Source organism: Phodopus roborovskii, unplaced genomic scaffold (assembly GCF_943737965.1).
Source record: "Phodopus roborovskii unplaced genomic scaffold, PHOROB, whole genome shotgun sequence".
NCBI lineage: Eukaryota > Metazoa > Chordata > Mammalia > Rodentia > Cricetidae > Phodopus > Phodopus roborovskii.
Window position 1 is genome coordinate 3,182,526 of NW_026126629.1, and position 24,864 is coordinate 3,207,389.

Here is a 24,864-nt window from a genome sequence, read left to right on the forward strand (position 1 = left end):
TAAATGTAAGTGGAAGTTCTTAGTAGCCACATTGCGGATGCCATTTTGTTATGAGCAGTTATTGCCCTCCCGGTTCCACTGACATGACAGCCACAAATATCACACGGAGATGCTGTACCTCATATAAGGCTGTTAGCCTTTTACAAGCATTTTTTATTGGCTAACTGTGTCTTAAATACTAATTCATTTCTATTAATCTAAGTGTTTCCACGTGGCCTATCTTATGGAAGAGAGGTTCTGGACACCAGTTTTCTCAAGACTTATATGTTGAATATGCCTCTACCTATCCCTGAATCTTTCTTGTCTGCTAGTCATAGCCAAAACAACCCTGTACAATATAGGAACATCTATAGGCATAATCATCACTGATTTCAAGCTCTAGTATAGAGCTATAGTCATGAAAATAGCATGGTAATGCATGAAAATAGTAAGGTAGACCAATGGAATTGAATTACAAACACAGATATTAACCCACACACTTAAGGGCATCTGATTTTTGACAAAGCAGCTAAAATTATACAGTGGAAAAAAAGAAAGCATTTTCAACAAATGGTACTGATACAACTGCAGATAGACCCATATCTATCACATTATTCAAAACTTAAGTCCAAATGGATCAAAGACCTCAACAGAAACCCAACCACACTGAACCTCTTAGAAGACAAAGTGAGAGGTCCCCTTTAACAACTTGGCACAGGGGACCTCTTCCTGAACAAAATACCAGAAGCACAGATTGACATCAAAAAATAATAAATGGGACCTCCTGAAACTGAGAAGCTTCTGTAAGGCAAAGGACACAATGAATTAGACTAAAAGGAAACCCACAGAAAGGGAAAAGATCTTCACCAGCCCCACACCTGACAAGGAACTCATCTCAGAAATACAGGAACAAAACAATAAGCTAGTCACAGCAACAACAAATAATCCAATTTAAAACTTGGGTACAAAACACAACAGAGAATTGTCGATAGATGAACCAGAATGGCCGAAAGACACTTAAGAAAGTGCATAAGAGCCTTAGCTATCAACAAAATGCAAATTAAAAATGCTCTGAAATACCACCTTACTCGGACAATATTGGATAAAATAAAAACCAACAATGAAAATAGGAACAGTGCTCTACTGCTGGTGGGAGTGCAAATTTGTACAGCCATTTTGGAAATCTGTATGGTGGTTTCTCCAGAAGGTAAGAATCAGTCTACCACAAGATCCAGGGATTCGACCCTTAGACATATACCCAAAAGATGCACATTCGTGTTCATTTATATTCATAGCAGCATTGTTTGTAATACCCAGATCCTGAAAGCAACCTTGATGCTGCTAAAACAAAGAATGGATACAGAAATGTGGTACATTTACACTATGGAGCACTATAGAGTGGAACAAATAAACAAAAACATAACAAAAAACAAAACAAAACACACGCACACACACACACACACAAACCATGAACAATGATGGAATCTTGAAATTCTCAGGCAAATGGATGGAACTTGAAGAAACCATTCTGAGTGAGGTAACCCAGTCACATAATGACAAACATGGTATGTAGTCACTTGTATTTGGTTTTTAGCCATAGAGCAAAAAATGGTAACCAACAATCCACATTTCCAGAGAAGCTAGGATACAAGGAGGACAATAAGAGAGACATACATGGTCCCTCACAGAAGAAGAAAGGGACGAGATCTCCTGAGTGGGTATACAGGAGAAACAAAAGGAGAGAGGAGGAGGGTGAAAGTGTACATGAGGGACTCAGAAGACTGAGTTGTGGGAGGAATAGAGGAGACAAGAAAAGAGGTATCATAATGGAGGGACTCATAATAGGTTTCAAGAGAAATCTCACACTAGGGAAATGTCCAAACACCAACAAGGATGACCCCAACTAACAATCAAACAATAGTGGTTGGAGAGGCTACCTTAAATGCCTTTCCTGATAATGAGATTGAGGACTACTTTATATGCCATCCTAGAATCTTCATCCAGTAGCTGATGGAAGCATGATTAGACACCCACAGCTGAACACTGAGAGAAACTCCTGTAATCCAGTTGCAGAAAGGCAGAAGTGATCAGCAATATAGTCAAATCCATGCTGGGGAAACCTACAGAAACAGCTTACCTAAATAAAGGGGAGCTCCTATACTCCTGACTGATAGCTGAGAAACAAGCATAAGACTGAACCAGACCCCATGAACATGGGTCTCAGTCAAAAGGCCTGGGATATGGTACCTCTGACAATGGAACCAGGGTGTATCCCCTACTGCAGGAACGGACTTCAGGAGCCCATTCCACATGGAGGGATACTCCATTAATGTAGAGACAAGCAGAAAGGACTAGGCACTACCCCCAAATGATTGTCAGGCTTTGATGACCCTCAGGAAGGCCTCACTCTCCCTAGGAAGTAGATGCGGGATGGCATGGGGCTCTGTGCAAGGCATGGGAGAATGGGAGGGAGCTGGGAATAGGATTGATATATAAAATAAGAACAAATAAAATAAAACTATTTTATTTATTTACATATTGTGAAATAACTCATAACTTTTCGCCCTTTTCCTACAAGTCTGTTCCCTTTCTATCCAGATGTCAACTCAACCTTCTTACTTGTGTTTGCTCTGTCCTGTCATACCTGCCTACCTACTGAACATTCAGCTTTTTATTAAAACAAGCTGAGTGACACTTCTTCATGGTATACAAAAATATTTTTGTACAACTTTAGTCTCTTTTTACCTAAATAAAAAGAAAAAGTTTTAACACTAACACAGTAAAACTACAGACAATCAGGACAATTATGGGGCAAGAATTACATTTAAAATATGCTGGAATACTTGGAGAATATACTTCTTTATTTGCACTGTCTTGATAAATTCAAAGCTCTTTACCTAATTTACCTTCTATATAACTACCTACTCTTCAACTCCATCAAAGGCCCCAGGACATAATATTAACTTAGTAAAGAGGAAATGCATTGCAAGCCATTTCCAATCCTATAGAAAGGACAGACATGTGGATGTCTGAACAGTCACTCAAGTATCTCTTGCAACATGGAGGCATCCATCTTCGGCATACAGGCCAAGAATATCTGACTGGCTTTTTATGAAGCAGGGGATTGAAGGACTCTCCGTTCTTGTGTTGGCAAAGTTTGGGCATACCTTTCTTTTCTGTTTGCAGAATGTCTGCAGACATTTACATGAGGGGGAACTTTTTGGAGATTGTCCACCTTTATCTGGGCAATGTTCAACAGTTTTTTTCCTATGTCTCCTACGTGTCCACTGTGTACAGCACACAGTCAAGACAAGAGCAGTTTCTGGTCCATTGGCTAGTTTTTCCACATTGAAAGTAAACTCCTTATGAAGTTTTATTTAAATTGTTGCTACCAATAATAGACATGTCTTAGTATCATGAAAAGCTCTTTGTTAACAAAACATTTTAAATGTTGTATTCTATAAGACTTATAAGTGTTTTAAGATCATCTATATAAATATATCTGTTTGACTTTGAAAACATAACTAACATGACTACAAATTTGATAGTTATTAGTGACTATCTGCTAACCTATACTTTTTTACTTTCCTAGTTTGTAATAATGACTTTCAAGGACCAGAAATCTATATGACATTGTTAAGTGAGCTACATTGCTACAATATTTAAAATGATAATAGAAATGGATGTACAGTATCTTCTAATAAAAAAAACTTACATTTGTTTCAGTATACAAAAATCCATACTTTTGTAACAAGTTTGGTTTTTCTGCCTGCTGCCACCAGGTCTTGTCCTGCCTCAGTGCCAGCCCCAAATAACACAGAGAGACTCTGTATTTGATACAATGCTGTTGGCCTGGTTACTTGTTACTTATCGGCTAGCTCTGCCTTAATTATTAACCCATTTCTGCTGATCTATGTATTTCTCTTACCGGGGAGCCGGCGGCATACTGCTTTCTTCAGACTCTCCATCTTGATTCCTCCTTACTACTTCCTATTTCCTCCTTGTCTCCTAGTCCCTCCTATCTTCCTTTCCTATTGGCCAACAGTGCTTTATTATTAACCAGTATGAGAAACATATATACATAATGGCATCTCCCATCACATACAAATATAAAATATTTGAGATGAATGGTTTTTCAAATGTAGATTCAACAAATCATTTTTTTATCTCATCATTTTTATGCTATATCCCCTCTTTTCTCTTCACAAAGAGATCCTTGAAACTATTCTCCTTTCTTTATCTTTATCTCTGTCAATGACCAATAACAATTTTTAAGCAACACCCCAAAAAGGTAACAAATATTCATAACCTACTGAATGACCAAAACCCACCAACCGTATCACTTTGGAATGACAGCCTTGCGTTCCTTGGACTCGTTCCTGTTTTCTGGGGGTCCTTGAATCTTTGCGGGGAAACTGAAAAATGTAGGACGATGGTCATGTCCTAGCTAGAATAGTTTGGTAGGGTACATCATCTCAACCAGCAGTCTTGAAGTTGTTCTACATGCAAAACTCTGCAGAAACTGCAACAGGGGCACTCAGAGAGAGTCTGGATCAACAGGGCCACCTGTTTTCATTGGTCTGGTCTCATTGCTCTGAAAACACAGAAACTTTGAAAGGTAATGTACACATATCTTCATTCATACAAGTGTGGACTGTGTGTTGTACACATGCCACCCAAAGATAAATTTCTGTTTTACATCTGAGTAGGTAAAATATACTTACCCTTCTTGTAATTTTTATATGTATTGCTTTATGTCTGTAGCCAGAATTTTCAGGGAGTCCTCCAATCAAACCTGATCCTCTTCAAACTTGAGGGAATCCATAGCTTTCCATATTCTGTAGAAACAAAAGCCTAACCTCTTCCACAATTTTGAAGTTAAGACATTTTAAAAATATATGGGTTGGTTTAGTTTAGCAATTCCCATAATCCCACGTGTCTCAACAGATATTGTTTGTTGATTAGCAATTTAAAAATTCAAACACCACAATAATATATAGTATCCAGGCTCCCTGTGTATTTACCATCTCCATGTGGTTTATTCTTATTTTCATTACTTTACGCTTTCTATAAATACTTTACTCCATTATGATTAAACTCTTTATTTTTCATTTTTGTGACTGTCTATATTGTTTTTCTCTTTTTTCATCTTCAGCCCATGCACATTTTAAACACACTGTATCCTATTTAGAGGGGTTTTCCCCACTTGAACTTGCTGTCATGCATATTTGTAAACTTTTCTGTCTGCAGAAGCAAAATTGTAAACTACCATACAGCTTAGTTCCTGGCATGCTGGATTCTCTGGCCTGTACACTGAGACTAAGAAGCATATCTTTCTATGGTGTGTACATGAGAGATTGAGAAACAAGGAAGCCAGTTTTGATTCTGTTTTGTGTTAGGTATCTATTGATTTAGTGATTTCTTGGGTCTTACATGAAAATATGTGCCTGGAAATTGGGAACTATATATTGTTAGTCTTTCTATGCCTGCCAGCCAGCTCACAAATGGACAACACAAAGACTGCTTATTAATTATTAAAACTCAGATGGTAGCTCTCACAACCTAAATTAACCCATTTTTTATTCATCTATATTGCCACATGACTCATGGCATTTGCCTCTTTACTTGCCTGTCTTCTCTCTGTCCACCTGGTGACACGACATTCTTCTTTACACATTTCTCTCTGCCTCCTAAATCCGGCTTAGCTATTGGCTGTTTAACTTTTTATTAAATCAAACTTTGTGACACCACAGAATCATTCTAAGAGCCATAGGACTGTATGCTTGTTGTGAGGTGCCATTTTCTATATTTGACCTGAAGCTATACCCATTAGTATATAACAATATTGTCACCTAAATAAGAACTAAGCAGTGACATCTTGTAAAAACTCAACACACATGGGGAGAGATCCCATCCGCACTGAAGAGCTTGGACAACTAACTGCTGCTAAAAGAGGGAGAAAGGTTTCCCCAGGGATAGATTCCTGATGAGATAACCAATCCCAATTGGTGACCCTGAACACATATAATTCTGAGCAACAATAAATCAACTTAGCAAATATCTCTCTCTCACACACACACACAAACACACACACACCCCCACACAAACCCACGTGCACACACACAAACTCATGTACACACACTCACACACACACACTCACACAAACAGGGGTGTGACAATAACAATTAAAGATGTCATTAATTTGAGAGGGCGTGTGGGAGAAGTACTTGGAATGCGAAGAGACATGACTAAATATATTATAAATTCAGTACCCATGTATGAAATTCTAAAAAGAATAAATTGAAAAAATACATCTTTCTCAGCAGCCTGTTGAAATTCTTCCAAAATTGATCCCATATTAGGAAACAACAAGTCTCCTAAAATGAAGGAAAATTGAAATAACTGATATTAAATAGATATCAATGGCAATAAATTGTACATAATGTTCACAAACTGATGTTTCACTGAAGAAATCCAGAAGAAAAATTTTTAAATCCCAAGAGTTGAGTAAAAATGTAAATACAAATATCAAAACCTTTGAGATATAATTAAGGCAACAGTTGTGATTTACATAAAATTGGCCAAATTTGAACTTTATGAAAGGGATTAGGAGATATGGCCAGGTTAAAAGAGGTGTCTCATAGGGATGGTTTTTGGTTTAAAAAGTCTTTGTCGTTCCCAGTTAGCTGTCTGTCTGCCTTGTGTTTGTGGATCAGATGTGATGTCTTAGTTACTGCTCTAGCAACATGCCTACCTGTCTGTAGCCATGCAACCTACCATAACTGCCATGGACTCTAACTCTCTGGAACCATGACATCCAAGTTTAAAGTGTTTTAGTAAGTTGTTTTTATAGTGTTTTTTTTCACAACAACATAAAACTAATTAAGACAGAATTTGGTACTAGCAATGTGGTATTGCTGTGTCAGGCCTGATGGCACTGGTTTTGGAGGACCAGGGAAGATTTTAGGTCTTTGAGTTACGAAAGTTATTGGATATTGTACCTGGGGGCCAAATGAGCCATCTAATTCAAGGAATGAAAGATAATATTGCTGAGAGCAATGTGGGCTATGAGGGCCTAGCTCAAGAAGTTTCCAATGCAACAGTATTAGCAACTGGGCTAGACACCATACTTGGGGTACTTTTGCAAAGTATGTGGTGGCTTTTTACCCTTCTCCTATGAATCATCTCAGGTTAAACTGAAAGGCTTTGAACTAATCTCAATGGCAGAAGACATTTTAAAATATCCTGATAGTGACATGGTCATGTGGTTATTAGCCATCACTCTTACGCAATTTTACAATGAAAATGAACAAACAGGGCAAAAAGAAATTCAAATATACAAATTAAGAATAAAAAGAGCACAGCAAAATTGAATATTGGTGCCAAATCTTTCCTGAAGGACATAAAGGCCTGACACACAATGTAATTGAGGAAATGGGGATCTTGGGCAAGGAACTACGAGCAACCCTGCAACATATGTAAGTAAAGGGCCTAAGGAGTTTGTGTTCCTAAGGTCAGGGAAAGCATAGTCAAAGAAGATTCAAGAGGGCAAGGTTCTGCCCGATCAGGTGGCTGCCTTGGTACCATAGGGCAAATGGATTCAGAGTCATGAAGAATACAGTAATAAGGATGTTATAAAACATTTTCTGGTTAAGAAAATCCACTGAGATTCAGGGCTAACACAATGAGTTTCCAGGAAATGTGGGGGAGGAAATGGCCTGAATTCAAGCAAGACAATAACAACGGTTAAATGGGGAAAATAGAATGCAAATAGTCCCAAAGGTGAAAGCTGAAATGGACATGTTAAAGAACACAGAGGGAATGCTGCAAGTACAATGTCCATGTAAACAACCAGAAACCACAGATACAGGCATAACTAAAAAGAACACGAGACATAGGACAGAGAATCTCAGGTGTGGAAGATTCACTGAAAAAAACTGCATCATAGACAACGAAAGTGTTATGTCCAATAAATCCCTATCACAAAATATCCAGGAAAGATGTGACACTGTGAAAAGGCCAATCCTAAGAATAGTAGGAATAGAAGAAGGCAAAAAAGCCAAGCTCAAAGTCGTAGACAATCTATTCAACAAAATCATAGAAGACAAATTTCCCAAGCTAATGTGGGGCATGCTTATAAAACTACAAGAGGCTAATAGAACACCAAAAGACTGGATCAAAAAAATAAATAAATAAACATAACCCAAACCAAAAAAAGTCCCCTAGAAACATAATAATCAAAACACTAAACATACAGAATAAAGAAATCATATTAGGAGCTGCAAAGAAAAAATGTCAAGTAACTTACAAAGGCAGACCTATCAGAATGACATCTGACTTCTCAATGGAAACTCTGAAAACCAGAAGGTACTCGATAGGTGTTCTACAGACACTAAGAGACCATGAATACATGCCCAGACTACTATAATCAGAAAAGATGTCCATCACTATTATTGGAGAAAACAGGATATTCCATTTCAAAACCAGATTTAAACATTACACATCCACAAATCTAGACATACAGAAAGTATTGGAAGGAAAACTCCAACCAAGCAAGTTAACTACACCCATTAAAACATAGGCAATAGATAATTCCTCATTACCAAAAGAATAAAAAGGTGTGGGGTACACACACACAATACTACATATGATAACAAATTTCAAAACAAACAAGAATCAACAATCATTGATCAATAATATCCCTCCATATTTGATTTCTTAATTTGCTTCCAAAAAGTCACAGGTAACAGAATGAATGGGAAGAAAGATTCCATTTTTTCTGCTGTACACACTAAACATACCTCAACTTCAAAGACAAACCTAATCTCAAAGTAAAAAGTTCGGAAAAGGTTTTCGAAACAAATGGGCATAAAAAATATTTTATGTACCTATTCTTATACCTAGAAAGCTATACTCCAAACTAAAATTAATGTAATAATAGAGGTCATTTCATATTCATCACCACAAAAATCCATCTAGATGACATCTCAATTCAGAATATTATGCCACAAATATAAAGGCACCAACATTCATAAAAAGAAATATTACTAAAACTCAAATCACACATAAAATCCGACACACTTATAGTTGGAGCTGTGAATACCTCACTATAAACATAGGACAGGACTAAATGACAGAAACGTAGCAAAGACATTAAGCAACTAACAAAACATATGACTCAATTGGATTTAACAGACATCTATAGAACATTTCATCTAAATACTATATAATATACCTCGTTCTGAGTGCCAAAGAACCTTCTTTTTTTTTTTTTTTTTTTTTTTTTCAAGTTTAAAACTAGTTTGGGATATGACCTTTATTGAGCTTATCCACCAGAGTGGAAATAATGTCTGTACAAAACCAAATGTTTGTTACTATAACTTCTGCATCACAATTAAAATCCAAACAGTTTTTTAAAAACAGTCAACTCAATCAAAACCCACTACTTCAGAATCAATAGCTTCTTTGAAGCCACAGTAACACTTAAATATGGTTAAGACTCGAATGCAGAAATTTGGTTGGCTGGAAGGCTAATTAAGCCTCCAACTTGCTCAAATAGAATTACAAAAAGGCAAAATTGTGTTTTTCACAGAGATACAGTCCACTGGAATCACCGACACTGGACAGCTGTTAAGAATATTTAGAGTCCTGAGATAATAAGGAATCCAGGCATCCTTAGACAGTCTTCTGTTGTCCTTTCTTCCAAATCAGAGATTTGTGGATGTGTGGGATGACACCACCACCAGCAATTGTAGCCTTGATCAGGGAGTCCAATTCTTCAAGTGACGAGGGGTAATACGCTTTACCTTTAAGTCTTTTGATGCATTTCCTGCCAACTCTAGTACCTCTGCGGTGAGGTACTCCAGGATGGCTGCACTGTACACAGCTGCGGTCGCGCCCACACGTCCGTGGCTGGTTGTCCTAGATTTCAGGTGTCGATGAATACCGCCCACAGGGAACTGCAAGCCGGCTCGCTGCGAGCGGGAAACCGCCTTTGTCTTGGCCTTTCCGGAGTCCTTTCCAGCCTTACCGCCAGCCATCTCGGACCGCGCTGAAGATGGGACGAGCAAGCAAGAGACAAGGCCAGGCGGACTCACAGCAAGATCCAGGCGCCCACTCCTCCATCCTACCGCGATTCAAACTGCCCACAAAGAACCTTCTTTAAAATTGATCACATGCTCAACAACAAAGCAGACGTTAGCAGATTTAAATATTTGAATAACCCCATGTATCTAATCCAATCACTATGGTTAAAAAATAGAATTCAACAACACAAATTGCATAAAGCCTACAAACTCATGGAGATTTAAAAATTCTCAGGTGCATCACTCCTGGGTCAATGAAGAAAGAAGGAAATTAAAGACTTCCTAGAATTTAATGAAAATTAACACACAACATACCCAGACGTATGGGACATTTTAAAAACAGAACTAAGAATAAAGTTCTTAGCACTAAGTACCCACATGACAAAACTGGATGATAGTAACACAGGAGGATTAACAACACACCTAAAAGCTCTAAAACTAAAAGAGGCAAACTCACAGGATATAATTATATTCATGTCTGAAATCACAACAGTAGAAACAAAGAAAACAACACAAAGAATCAATGAGACAAAAGGTTGTTCTTTAACAAAATCACCAAGAAAGGCAAACATCTATCCAAACTAACCAAAAAACAGAGAGACAATATGCAAAATAACAAAATCAAAAATGAAAAGCAGACAAAACAGACACAATCGAAATCCAGAGAATTCATCAGTTCATACCTTGAAAACCTGTACTCCACAAAATTAAAAGAAATGGACAATTTTCTGGACAGATGCAAATTGACGATATCAAACCAACAACAGGTAAGTATGGCAGATTCTCAGGAAATGAGAATCAGTCTACCTCAAGATCCAGCAATTCCACACTGAGGCATATACCCAAAGGATGGACATTCTTACCACAAAAATATCTGTTCAACTACATTCATAGCAGCATGATTTGTAATTGCCAGAACCTGGAAAAAACCTAAATACCTTTCAAATGATGAATGCATACAGAAAATTTGATACATTTATACAATGGAGTACAACTCAGCAGGGAAACAATTAAGTCTTCAAATTCCTAGTCAATGCATGGAACCAGAAGAAACCATTACAAAGGATGCAATCCAGACACAGAAAGAAAATACGGTATGTACTCACTCAAAAGCAGATATCAGAAATAGAGCAAAGGGTTACCAGCCTACAATACACAACCCCAGAGTAGCTGACATTGGCCTGTGATAAAGGGAAAATGGACAAGATCTCCTGAGTAAATAGGGAGCATGTGAAGAGGGGGAGGAAACGAAAGGGGAGGGGAGAAGGGAGAGAGAGGAGACCAGGAGAGAACTAGAAGGTCAAATTGAGGGAAAAACAGAGGAGAGACAGAAAAGAGATACCTTAATGAGGGATATCTCCAGTGAGCCACAAGGATGATCACATTAAGAATCTAAACATTGTGAGAAGGGACAAGTCCCCCAGAGGTCAGGGGAAGTGGGAGGGGGGCAGCGAATGGAGAGAGAAGTAGGAGAAAACGAGGGGGAGGAAAGGAAAACATGTGCGGCCAGGAAGATTGAGCCTGGTTAGGAATAGAAGACAGGAAAGAGAGAGAGACAGAGACACAGAGAGAGAGAGGGTGGTTAGAGTGCATGTGAGAGGGCAGAGAGGGTAAAAGCAAGGGGAGGAAGGAGGAAGGAAGGGAGGGAGGAGGGAGGGAGGGAGGGAGGGAGGGAGAGGGAACTGGGATCAACATGTAAAACAATAAATTAAAAAAAAATGCTTTGACTCCAACATTTAAGTTCAAGGACAAGTTAGTGGGGAATAGGATTTCTATTCTTATTTCCACAGAAAATGAAAAGATGTGGATTCCTTCCAGACTAATGTGGTTTGATCAAGCCAGACTCCCTGAAACAGAGTACCAGGTGAACCTACATGCAAAACAGCTGGACAAAGCAGCCTTACAGACTACAGCCGGATTTCTGAATCTTCTTCGAATCCACCATGGCAGAGCCCCTTACCAGCAGGAAGTAGTTTGGGAAGAACGCCGCCCAAATTCCCAAATATTGTCTATAAGTGTTTGTTTTCATTTAATGGATTGGTTATATAAAATAAATAAATAAAAAAAAAAAAGAATCTAAACATTGTTGAGAGGCTACCTAAAATGAACTTCCTATTTAATGAGAGAGATGACTGTCTTGAAATCCATCATGCGGTCTTCATCGAGAAGCTGATAGAAACAGGAGCAGATATACACAGTTAAACACTGAGATGAACACCTGAAATCTAATTATAGATAGGAAGGAGGAATAAGCAAAGGTCAAGACCCCTGAATCCAGTATATATTCCTACTGCATGAATGGGATTTGGGAGCCCTTTCCCCATGCGGGATGTCTCACAGCCTAGCCAGAAAGGGGAAGGTCAAGCACCTACATCAAATGATGTAACAAAGTTTGATGATCACTTTGGGAGGTCTCATCCTCCCTGGGGACTGGAAAGGTAAGATGGGGCATTGGAGGGAGGAATGTGAGAATGGAAAGAAGGGGGAGCAGGGATTGGCACACAATAAAACATTGATTTTAATTTAAATTGTATAACAACAAAACAGAATTATTTGTAGTCTAATTATATGAATACCAGTGAGATTGGACCTACTGTGTGACTTCAGTTCTCCATGATCATGACAGTGAGGAGGTCTGTGGACACTGCCCTGCTCAGAATATCCAGGCTAGAGATCTGAAAGAGAAGGACATTCATTTCCCAAGGCTCTTCTTAAATACTTTCTTAGGTTAGGAATGCTGTCAGTGTTGTCAGTGAGTACAAAAAGGCATGGGTAACTTTCTGCACTGTCAAAATGCAAAGAATCTTAGTTGGGCAGTGATTCAGGAATAACTAGCCACTGGGAGGCTTTCACAAGGAGTCTTTCCTAAGGAGACTCTCCTAACATTCCCCAGGTCTAGTTGTAAACTTGAAAGGTGGAAGACCAACCATTACATTGTCCTCATAATGGGGAGTGGATACTCTGAGCTTCTCAAGTGCTCAGATGATGACTAGTTAGTCTTCCAGAAGAAGGGGAGGTGACAAGTGCACTCCTCCTCCAATGTCAGTAATGAACTCTGTGCACATCCTCAGGTCAGGAGTTTTGGGGTCCATCATATAGGATTTTGCCAGGCACCTAAAAGAGAAGGCAGATTTAAAACCAAAGATGATGCTAGCAGAAAGATTTATAGAACAACACTAGACCTAAGGCCATACAGAAAACAGCAGATTGACTTTGGTGTAATTCAGGAACAAGTGAGGTGGGGTCAATGTCCATTTTCTTCCTGTATGACCTTCCTAATGGAGAACTCAGTGTGCTCTATTAGAAAGCTCTGATTGCAGGTATTGGTTTTTCCTAGCTTTCCTGATCGAGTGCTGTTCATTGGCTCGAGAATTAAGGAGGAGATGTATTTCCCAATGACATATCTGTATCTGGGAACTGTGCTTCCTGCAACCCAACTCATTTGATACTTGGTTAGATGACACAGGATGCACACATGGTAAAAATGAAGTTTGTCACAGAACATGTCCAACATGACCTGGAGATCTGAGGAGGGAAATGATTGCCAATTAGCGTTCTGTGGTTGACATCGGAAAATACAATTGACCCAGGATGGTACCAAAAAGGTTATCATGCATAGGTGAAAGGAATTTAAACTGTACAAAAGAGCAAGCTATTGAGCATCTCAGAGATTCACTTTTCTCCACAGGGAGGTGAACAGTAATGGGAAAGTTTGGGTAGGGTGTGGAAAGATGTAGGCACAAATAGCTGGTATTGACTGCACCTGTTCCTGTTGCCTCCATCAGGCAGACAGTGAGGAAGAAGGGTGTTAAGTGTGAGAGCCTGGTCACTAGCTGACTTCTCTCAGATAACAGTCTAAATAAAGGCTACAATATGCTCCCTCCAGTGACAAAAGATATTAATAGTTGGCACTGTAAATATCTGAATACTTGATCATCTCTACATTCTGAGATTCACATTCTTACATGGGCTTGGAGACCCTGGTCCACTTGTGGTGTCTCTTCGGAGATTACATGGCCTGCCACAGGAGGCAATTATCCCTTGAGCAGGCACTGGTTTCAATTTGGAAGTAAGCACAGCAGGACAGACAAAATGACAACCAGGCTAAAAGACCTAGCTCTTGGTAACAAAGTCTGTATACACCTGAGTCCTGTTCAGTGTGGGACCAGGGTACAAAGTAATTGTAAAAGTGCTGACCCCATATCTGAACACTCTTCCCTAGGCAAGGAAAGCTCTACCCACTTGTAAAGTGGAGCAAAGTACCAGCATTCCATGCACAGTGGTACCCATTTTCCTCCAGCTTGCTGCAGTTTCCTGTAAGAGAAAAAGATGTTCCTGAGAAAACTCCCTACATTGAGGCCCCATCACAAACTAAGTGAGTATGCAGTGTGACTGGGCCTTTCTGATGAACAGGACTCAGAGATAAAAGAAGACTACAAACACAACCACTGGGATGAGAGGAAGAGGAAGAAGAAGAAAGAGATCTTTTACACTCATAGGGGGAAAACACTTCACTGGGACCAGAAACCAGAAGGGATGGACAAATTAGTGAGGTATTTCCCTGAGACTGGTGCAAAGGGTGTGTTCATTCATGAGCACCATGGACATTGTCTTGCCTAAGAGCACCCTCTGTCGAGGATGCTGTGAATTGCAGCCCTGAACCATTTTTCCTTATGAACTATGGTTTCCTGGGGGAGAATCCTGTGGTAAATGACTTACCTCCTCCTGTTATGAGCAGAGACACATCATGGTGGGCAAGTGGGCACACTCCCATCTGGAACTCCTGCATGGATCCTACATCTGCTCTTTCAGGCCACAGATGCAAATCTCCTCCCGGTGTCTCCTGATTTACAAAGTTCATCACTTTAAATATGAAAATGACGCAAAGGGAATCTGAAATTATAGCACTTAGTCTCCACTGTTCTTACCCCAGCACACATCCCGCACCCCATGGAGACTCCACTCTGTCTTCTTTCCTCTCTAAATCCTCCCTGTACAAACTGTCTCTTGGGCCTCTGTATCCTGCAATCTTATGTTCTCCAGCTCAACTCTGTCACTCATTGAGGAGCTAGTACAGTGCCATGGATGATACTCAAGTCAGATCTGAAAATATGCATATCCACAAAGGGAAACTGTTAATGAGTCAATTGCAAAGGACACATGACAGTTTCAATACAAAAATGAGATTAATATATGAAGAGGATGTGGGTCAAAGAGCACATACTGAATGTCAGTATTTGAAAATTTCCAGAAAACATACACACGTAAACATGACTCATTAAGGCTGCCCACACTCTCCATATCTCTTGAAATTTCTACTTGAAGTACTAGTGAGAGCAATAAGAAGTCAAACAGAGACCAAGAGGATGCAAATTGAAAGGAAGAAGTCAAACTTGACTATTTCAATATGATATGATAGTTTGCATAACTGACCAGAAAAACTGCAACAGGGGAATCCTACAGCTAAGAAAAAGATTCAGCAAAATGACAGGATACAAGATTAACTCAAACAATCTGTACACCAATGATATACAGACAAGAACGGGCTGAGAATATAATCACAGAAATATCACCCTTTACAATATCCACAAGCAACATGAAATATCTGGGGTTAACGCTAACCAAACATCTGAAAGGCATATATAGTAAGAATTTTACATCTTTAAATAAAGAAACTAAACAAAATACCAGAAAGTAGGAAGATCTCCCATGCTGTTGGATAGGTAGGATAAATATAGTAAAAATGGCAACCTTGCATGAAGCAATCTACAGATTCAGTGCAATCCCCATCAAAATCACAGCACAATTATTCACAGAACTTGAAAGAACAGTATTCGACATTATATGGAAAAAAAAGGATAGGTAAAACAAACAAGTATAATAAACGAACTTATGGAGGTATCACCATCCCTGAATTCAAGATTTATTATAGAGCTACAGTCTTGAAAACAGCTTGTTATTAGTGCAAAATAGACAAGTAGACCACTGGAATGAAATTATAATCACTACCACTAACCCTCAGATGGTTTATGCTGGAGATGATGTGGAGAAAGGGAAATACTCCTCCGTTGCTGGTGGGAGTGAAAACTTGTACAGCAATTTTGGAAATCAGTATGGCGGTTACTCAGGAAATGACAATCATTCTACCTCATGATCCAGAATTCCACTCATACACACATAACCAAAACATGTCCCTACATGCAATAAGGATATCTGTTCAACTATATTCATAGTAGCTTTATTTGTAATAGCCATAACCTAGATTTAGCAACCTAAATACCCCTCAACTGAAGAAAGGATGGAGAATGTGTAGATTTAAACAATGGTATACTACACAAAAGAGGGAAAAAGGGAATCTTGGAAGTCTCAGGCAAATTGATGGAACTAGTAGAAACCATCATAGGTAAGGAAACCTAGTCACAAAAAGACAAACATGCTATGTACTCACTCATATATGTATGTAAGACACAGAGCAAAGGATCACCAGCCTACATAGCACACAGCAGAAAAGCTAGGAAGAAAGGAAGACACTAACAGAGTTATACATTGTGTCCCACAAAAGAAAAAAGAGACAAGACCTCATGAGCAAATTGGGAGCATATGTGGAAGACAGAGGGAGTTAAGAGAAACAGAATGACAGAAGAAAGGGGAAGGAGGGCATGTTGGGACAGGAGGATATGGTCAGGGGAAGAATAGAGGAGAGAAAGAAAACAGATACCATAATAGAGGGAGCCATTATAGGTTTCAAAAAGAAATCTAAAAAAAAAATCTGGCACTGGGGATTTTCCAGAGATGTACAAGGATGACCCCAAATAACAATCTAAGCAATAGTGGAGAGGCTACCTCAAATGCCCTTCCCTGATAATGACATTAAATACTACCTTATATGCCTTCCAAAAGCCTTCATCCAGTAGCTGGTGGAAGCAGAAGCAGACACTCCCAGCTAAACACTGAGGCAAACTCCTATATTAAAGTTGCAGGGAGGTAGGAGTTATGAGCAAAGGGGTCAAAACCATGGTGGAGAAAACCATAGAAACTGCTAACCTGAACAAGGGGGAGCACACGAACTCCAGTCTGGTAGTTTAAAAACCAGCATAGGATGGATTCAGGCCCTCTAAATATGGGTGTTAGATAGGAAGACTGGGCAGTCTCTGGGGGTCATGGTAGTGAATTTATCTCTACTGTGTAAATAGACACTAGGATCCCATACCACATACAGTGATACTCTCTCAACCTATATCCATGGGGGAGGGCCTATGCCCTGCTCCATATGATATGATTGGGAAGATTCCCAGGGAAGGCATCAAGCTTCCTGTAGATCAGAAAGAGGATGGGATAGATATTGAGGGGACGGGAGAAGAGGAGAGTGTGAAGGCCTGAGACGGACATGTAAAATAGCTTGTTTCAAATTGAAATAAAAATTATGAACAACAAATAAAAACATGACTGTACTATAGGTGACAATCAAGTCCCAAACAACAACATCTGTGTTCTCTCATATGCAAAATCTGGAGGTCTGTAGGATCCAGAAGAGAAATGACAGGACACTAAAGGCATGGATATTTCATTACTCTCCTGGAATGGCACACAGAGTCCTGGGGAGGGGAATGATCACTTGTCCCCATACAGACACTCCACAGTGTGCTCCTGGGGAGGGGAATGATCACTTGTCCCCATACAGACACTCCACAGTGTGCTCCATAGAGTCCTAGTTGGTTCAGTATTAAGAATCATTTATCCCTGGGCTCCTCATTAACCAGCAAGTATGAACAAGGTTCAAAGGCCTAAATCGCTAGCCAAACATGTTTTGACAAGAAAAGATAGCACTGTGGGGCACATGAGCAAAACTAGTCATAAAAGCCAGCAGGTGGGTGGGTTATATCTTTGTGGTGGATAGGGACACTGGGAGCTCCTATCCAGAATGAGCGGCTTTCTAGACTACCTTTACCATTGGTGACTTTAAAATGAAAGCTCTCCCTCCAAAATACCAATTGTCTCCACGATCAACCTAGAGTCCTGTGCATTGTTCTGATAGCCCAAATGGAAAGAAATCAATCAATCAATCAGAACATAGAGGTCAATCTGGACTCTTCTGATTGGTCAGATTGAAGTCATGTGATCTGTGTCTAGACTACACGTGGAGATCCTGCTGAAACAGGGTCACTGCAACACATTAATACTCCATGCTTGTTTCCATCATCTATCAGTTAGGTCCCACCTCCTTCAGGTCACTGCACTGTGTTCACAGAATAATTCATAACAGGACTTCTCACCTCCAGTTGTCTGTTCATGGTAAACACAGACTTTATTCTGAAGGTCAGGTTTGGAGTTTACCCCCTGTTTCAAGTCCATCCTGGATGAATGTTCCTTTCAATCCCTGACTCTGTCCTGCGGGAAAAACCACAGAATTGGTACAATTCTACCTCACATATTTGTGGGTATTTACATTGATGTTATAAAGTACTTGAGGCCAGGCATGGCAATGCTCATGTGTGATCCCAGTACTCAGGAGGCAAGGCAGGTGTGGATCCCTGTGAGTTGGAGAACTGACTGTTCTATGTAGAGAGGCTAAGGATAGGCGGGGCATATAATATCCTCTCTTTAAACTCAAAACATAAGGACCCCCAAATCCTGGCCTCTGCCAAAGATTGAGGTCTCAGCTAGAGAGCGCCAGTTTCTAGTGAGATCCCACTTTCCTGCAAAACCTTCTCAAGTTCCAGCTCAGCCCTAGTCCTCTTCTGCCAGCTATTGGCCAGAGGTGAGTCTGGGCCCAATTGGGGCTGCCTGTCCCCTACAACCTCTTTTTTCCCCTCCCCCACCAGAACTCCCTGGGTTGGCCCCTGATCCTGCTCCTCCTGTCCCAGGTCCCCATCGAGAGCACCCGTGGAGCTCTGATACACCCCTACCCATCCAAACTGGTAGCCTACCCTCCCCCCCACACTGTGCCCTACCCCACCCACGGTCCTGCCGCTCTGGTTGAGCACTGGGACAGAGGGTGGAGACAACAGTCCACCCTACTTCGGAGACTTCTGGGTGCAACTCTGAACAAAGGAGACCTAACTATCCTCCAAGAACCACTCACCAGTGGCTTGGTCTCTGACCCCGCCTCCAGTCCTCTGCTGGAGTCCCAGGCCCCTCCCAGAGATCCACCTATCTTTGCAGGCCCACTTGGAGTTCCTGCAGGCAAGATCCTTGACCCCCAAATCCTGGCCTTTCCCAAAGAACCAGGTCTCAGCTGGAGAGTGCCAGTTTCCATTGAGATCCCACTATCCTGCAAAACCTTCTCAAGTCCCAGCTCAGCCCCTGCCCTCTTCCGCCAGCTATTGGCCAGAGCTATTGGCCAGAGGACCACTGTGAGTACCTGCTTATATCTTCTGGATCCTCATCCTTGACCCCATCCCTGGATCTCTGTTTGCAGAGAAAACACCTAGAGACCTTGGACCACACAGAGCTACAGATATTGAATCTCAGACCCACATAAGCCCATCGGGGAAGTACCATAGGGAGAGGGGGGATACACCACCAACACCTACTGGAAGAAGCTATGGGAAGAAGGCAATACAAGAAAACACCTAACAACAGAAAGACAAACATGACACCACCAGAATCTAGGGATTCTACACTAACTAGAATGGAACACAACAACAAAGCAGAGGAAGCAGAAGGGTAAGACTTAAAAATTACCATCATAAAAATGATAGAGGCCCTCAAAGAAGATGTGAGAAAATCCCTTAAAGAAATGGAGGAAAAAAACAAACAAAAAAGTAGAAGAAATTAACAAATTCCTTAAGGAAAGTACAGAAAGCCAAGAAAAAACAATTAACCAGGTGAAGGAAACGGTTCAAGACTTGAAAACTGAAATTGAGAAAATAAAGGAAACACAAACGGAAGGAATGCTGGAAATTGAAAAGCTGGGCAAAAAATCGGCAACTACGGACACAAGCATAACCAATACAATTCAAGAGATGGAAGAGAGAATCTCAGGCGCAGAAGATAAACTAGAAGAAATAGATTCATCAACCAAAGATAATCATAAATCCAACAAATCCTTAACACAAAACATCCAGGAAATGTGGGACGCCATGAAAAGGCCAAACCTAAGAATAATAGGAATAGACAAAGGTGTGGAAGCCCAGCTCAAAGGTGCCGAAAACATATTCAACAAAATCATCGAGGAAAACTTCCCAAATCTGAAGAAGGACATGCCCATGAAAGTACAAGAAGCATACCGAACCCCAAATAGGCTGGACCAAAGAAAAAAGACCCCTCGACATATAATAATCAAAACACCTAGCATACAGAATAAAGAAAGTATATTAAGAGCAGCGAAGGAAAAAGGACAGGTAACATATAAAGGTAGACCTATCAAAATTACACCTGACTTCTCCATGGAAACGCTCAAGGCCAGAAGGTCCTGGATAGATGTTCTAAAATTATTAAGAGAACACAGATGCCAGCCTAGGCTACTATATCCAGCAAAACTCTCAATCAATATAGATGGAGAGAACAAGATATTTAATGACAAAACCAGATTTTCCCAATATGTATCTACAAATCCAGCCCTACAGAAAGTATTGGAAGGAAAACTCCAACCCAAGGAAGGTAACTACACCCACAAAAATGTAGGCAACAGATAATCCAACTACACCAGAAACCAAGGGTGAAGCAGAACAAATATATTCACAATACCACTGCCAACATCAATCCTAAATCAAACAAGCATCAACAATCAATGGTCCTTACTCACCCTCAACATTAATGGCCTTAACTCACCTATAAAAAGACACAGGCTAACAGAATGGATACAAAGACAGAATCAATCCTTCTGCTGCAAACAAGAAACACATCTTAGCTTCAAAGATAGACATTACCTCAGGGTAAAGGGTTGGGAAAAGATTTTCCAATCAAATGGAAATAAGAAGCAAGCAGGCATAGCTATCCTAAAATCTAACAGGTTAGACTTCAAACCAAAATTAGTCAAAAGAGATGAATACGGTCATTTCATATTCATCGCAGGAGAAATCCATCAACACAAAGTCTCAGTTCTGAACATCGATGCCCCTAATACAAACTCACCCACATTCGTAAAGGAAACACGACTAAACTCAAAGCTCATAAAAACCTCACACACTTATAGTGGGAGACTTCAATACACCACTCTCAACACTAGACAGGACCACAAATCAGAAACTCAACAAAGAAACAAAAGAATTAACATAAGTTATGTCTCAAATGGGGTTAACAGATATCTATAGAACATTCCATCCAAAGACAAAAGAATATACCTTCTTCTCTGCTCCACATGGAACCTTCTCTAAAATCGACCACATACTAGGTGACATAACAAACCTCAACAGATACAAGAGAATAGGAATAGTCCCCTGTATCTTATCGGACCACCATGCTTTAAAATTGGAATTCAACAACAACACAAATAGCAGAAAATCTGCAAACTCATGGAAACTGAACAATGTGCAATTACACCACTCCTGGGTCAAAGAAGAAATAAAGAAAGAAATAAAAGACTTTCTAATATTCAACGAGAATGAGGATACAACATACCCGAACTTATGAGACACTTTGAAAGCAGTGCTAAGAGGGAAGTTCATTGCACTAAGTGCCCATATGAAGAAAACAGAGGATAGTCACATAAGAGAATTAACAGCCCAACTAAAAACCTTAGAATAGAGAGAAGCAAATTCACCCCGCAGGAATAGACACCAGGAAATAATCAACTTGAGGGCTGAAATCAACAAAATAGAAACTAGGAAAACAATATAAAAAATCAATGCAACAAAGAGTTGGTTTTTTGAGAAAATCAACAAGATAGACAAACCTTTATCCAAATTAACAAAAAAGCAGACAGAACATGCAAATTAACAAAATCAGAAACGAAATGGGGAACATAACAACAGACACAGAGGAAATCCAGACAATTTTCAGGTCATACTTTGAAAATCTGATTCCACAAAAATTGAAAATTCAAAGGAAATGGACAAGTTTCTGGATAACTATCACTTACCAAAATTAAATCAAGAACAGACAAACAACTTAAATAGACCTATAATCCGCAACAAAATAGAAGCAGTCATTGAAAGCCTTCCAACCAAAAAAAGTCAAGGGGCAGATGGATTCAGTGCAGAATTCTACCAGACATTCAAGGAAGAACTAATATCACTACTCCTCAAACTGTTACACAAGGTAGACATAGAAGGTTCATTGCCAAACTCTTTTTATGAGGCCACAATAACTTTAGTACCCAAACCTCACAAAGACACAACTAAGAAAGAAAACTACAGATCAATATCCCTGATGAACATCAATGCAAAAATACTCAATAAAATACTGGCAAACCGAATTCAAGAATACATCAGAGAAATCATCCACCATGACCAAGTAGGCTTCATACCTGGAATGCAGGGATGGTTTAACATACGAAAATCTATCAACGTGATCCACCATATAAACAAATTGAAAAAGAAAAAACATATGATTATCTCCCTAGATGCGGAAAAAGCCTTCGATAAAATTCAACACCCTTTCATGATAAAGGTATTGGAGAGGTCAGGGATAACAGGAACATACCTAAACATAATAAGAGCAATATACAGCAAACCAACTACCAACATCAAACTGAATGGAGAGAAACTTAAGCCAATTCCTCTAAAATCAGGAACAAGACAAGGCTGTCCTCTCTCTCCATATCTCTTCAATATCGTACTAGAAGTTCTTGCTAATGTTATAAGACAACAAAAGGAGATCAAGGGGACCCAAATTGGAAAGGAAGAAGTCAAACTGTCTCTATTTGCAGATGATAGGATAGTTTACATAAGCGCCCCAATAAACTCTACCAGGGAACTCCTACAGCTGATAAACGCCTTCAGCAAACTAGCAGGATACAAGATAAAGTCAAAAAAATCAGTAGCCCTACTTTTTTCAGATGACAAAGAGGCAGAGAAAGAAATCAGAGAAACATCACCCTTTACAATAGCCACAAGCAACATAAAGTATCTTGGTGTAACGCTTACCAAACAAGTAAAAGACCTATATAATAAGAACTTTGTGACTCTAAAGAAAGAAATTAAAGAAGATACCAGAAAATGGAAAGATCTCCCATGCTCTTGGTTAGGTAGGATTAACATAGTAAAAATGACAATCTTACCAAAAGCAATCTACAGATTCAATGCAATCCCCATTAAAATCCCACCACAATTCTTCACCGACCTTGAAAGGATAATAACCAACTTTATATGGAAAAACAAAAGACTCAGGATAGCTAAAACAACCCTATACAATAAAAGAACTTCAGGAGGCATCACCATTCCTGACTTTAAGCTCTACTACAGAGCTATAGTTCTGAAAACAGCCTGGTATTGGCATAAAAATAGACAGGTAGACCAATGGAATCGAATTGAAAATCCTGATATTAATCCACACACCTATGAACACCTGATTTTCCACAAAACAGCTAAAATTATATAATGGGGCGAAGACAACATCTTCAACAAATGGTGCTGGCACAATTGGATGAGGGTGTGTAGAAGATTGCAAATAGACCCATGTCTGTCGCCATGCACAAAACTCAAGTCCAAATGGGTCAAAGACCTCAACATCAATCCAGCCACAGTGAACCTCTTAGAAGAGAAAGTAGGAGGTACCCTTGAATAAATTGGTATAGGAGACCGCTTCTTGAACATAACTCCAGGGACACAGACACTGAAAGAAACAATTAATAAATGGGACCTCTTCAAACTTAGAAGCTTCTGTAAGGCAAAGAACACAGTGGACAAGACCAGATGGCAGCCCACAGACTGGGAAAAGATTTTCACCAATCCTATATCCGACAAAGGGCTGATCTCCAAAATACACAAAGAACTGGAGAAACTAGTCAACAAAACACCAAATAACCCTATTAAAAAATGGGGTACTGAAGAAAGAACTGAAGAAAGAATTCTCAATGGAGGAAATCAAAAAGGCTGAAAGACACTTAAGAAAATGCTCCACATCCTTAGCTATCAGAGAAATGCAAATCAAAACCACTTTGAGATACCATCTTACCCCTGCCAGAATGGCTAAAATTAGAAACACCAGTGATGACTTATGTTGGAGAGGATGTGGAGAAAGTAGAACACTCCTCCACTGCTGGTGGGAGTGCAAACTCATACAACCATTTTGGAGATCAGTATGGTGGTTCCTCAGGAAAATGGGAATTAGTTTGCCACAGGACCTGGCAATCCCCCTCTTAGGCATGCAACAAAGACATCTGTTCAACTATGTTCATAGCAGCACTATTTGTAATAGCAAGAACCTGGAAGCAACCTAGATGCCCCTCAATTGAAGAATGGTTAACAAAGATGTGGCACATCTACACAATGGAATACTACTCTGCAGAAAAAAAAAATGGTATCTTGAAATTCGCAGGCAAGTGGATGGCACTTGAAGAAACTATCCTGAATGAGGTAACCCAGTCACAAAAAGAGGAACACAGTATGTACTCACTCATATATGGATTTTAGACCTAGATCAAATGATCACCAGCCTATAATTCACATCACCAGATGAACTAGGATACAAGGTGTATTCTAAGAGATTCATATAAAATCCCTCACAGAACTGGGAAGGGACAATCCCCCAGAGCTCAGGTGAAGTGGGGGAAGACAGTGAATGGAGAGAGAAGTAGGATAAAATGAGGGGAGGAAAGGAAAACCTGTGCAACCAGGAAGATTGAGCCTGGTTAGGAATAGAAGATAGGAAAGAGAAAGAGAGAGAGAGAGAGAGAGAGAGAGTGAGAGAGAGAGAG

General features: G+C 39.8%; 1 pseudogene; it reads right to left on the reverse strand.

Annotated features, from left to right (window-relative positions):
• Positions 1-9,269: 9,269 nt before the first annotated feature.
• Positions 9,270-10,066, reverse strand: LOC127238238 (histone H2A.Z-like; annotated as a pseudogene).
• Positions 10,067-24,864: the final 14,798 nt, after the last annotated feature.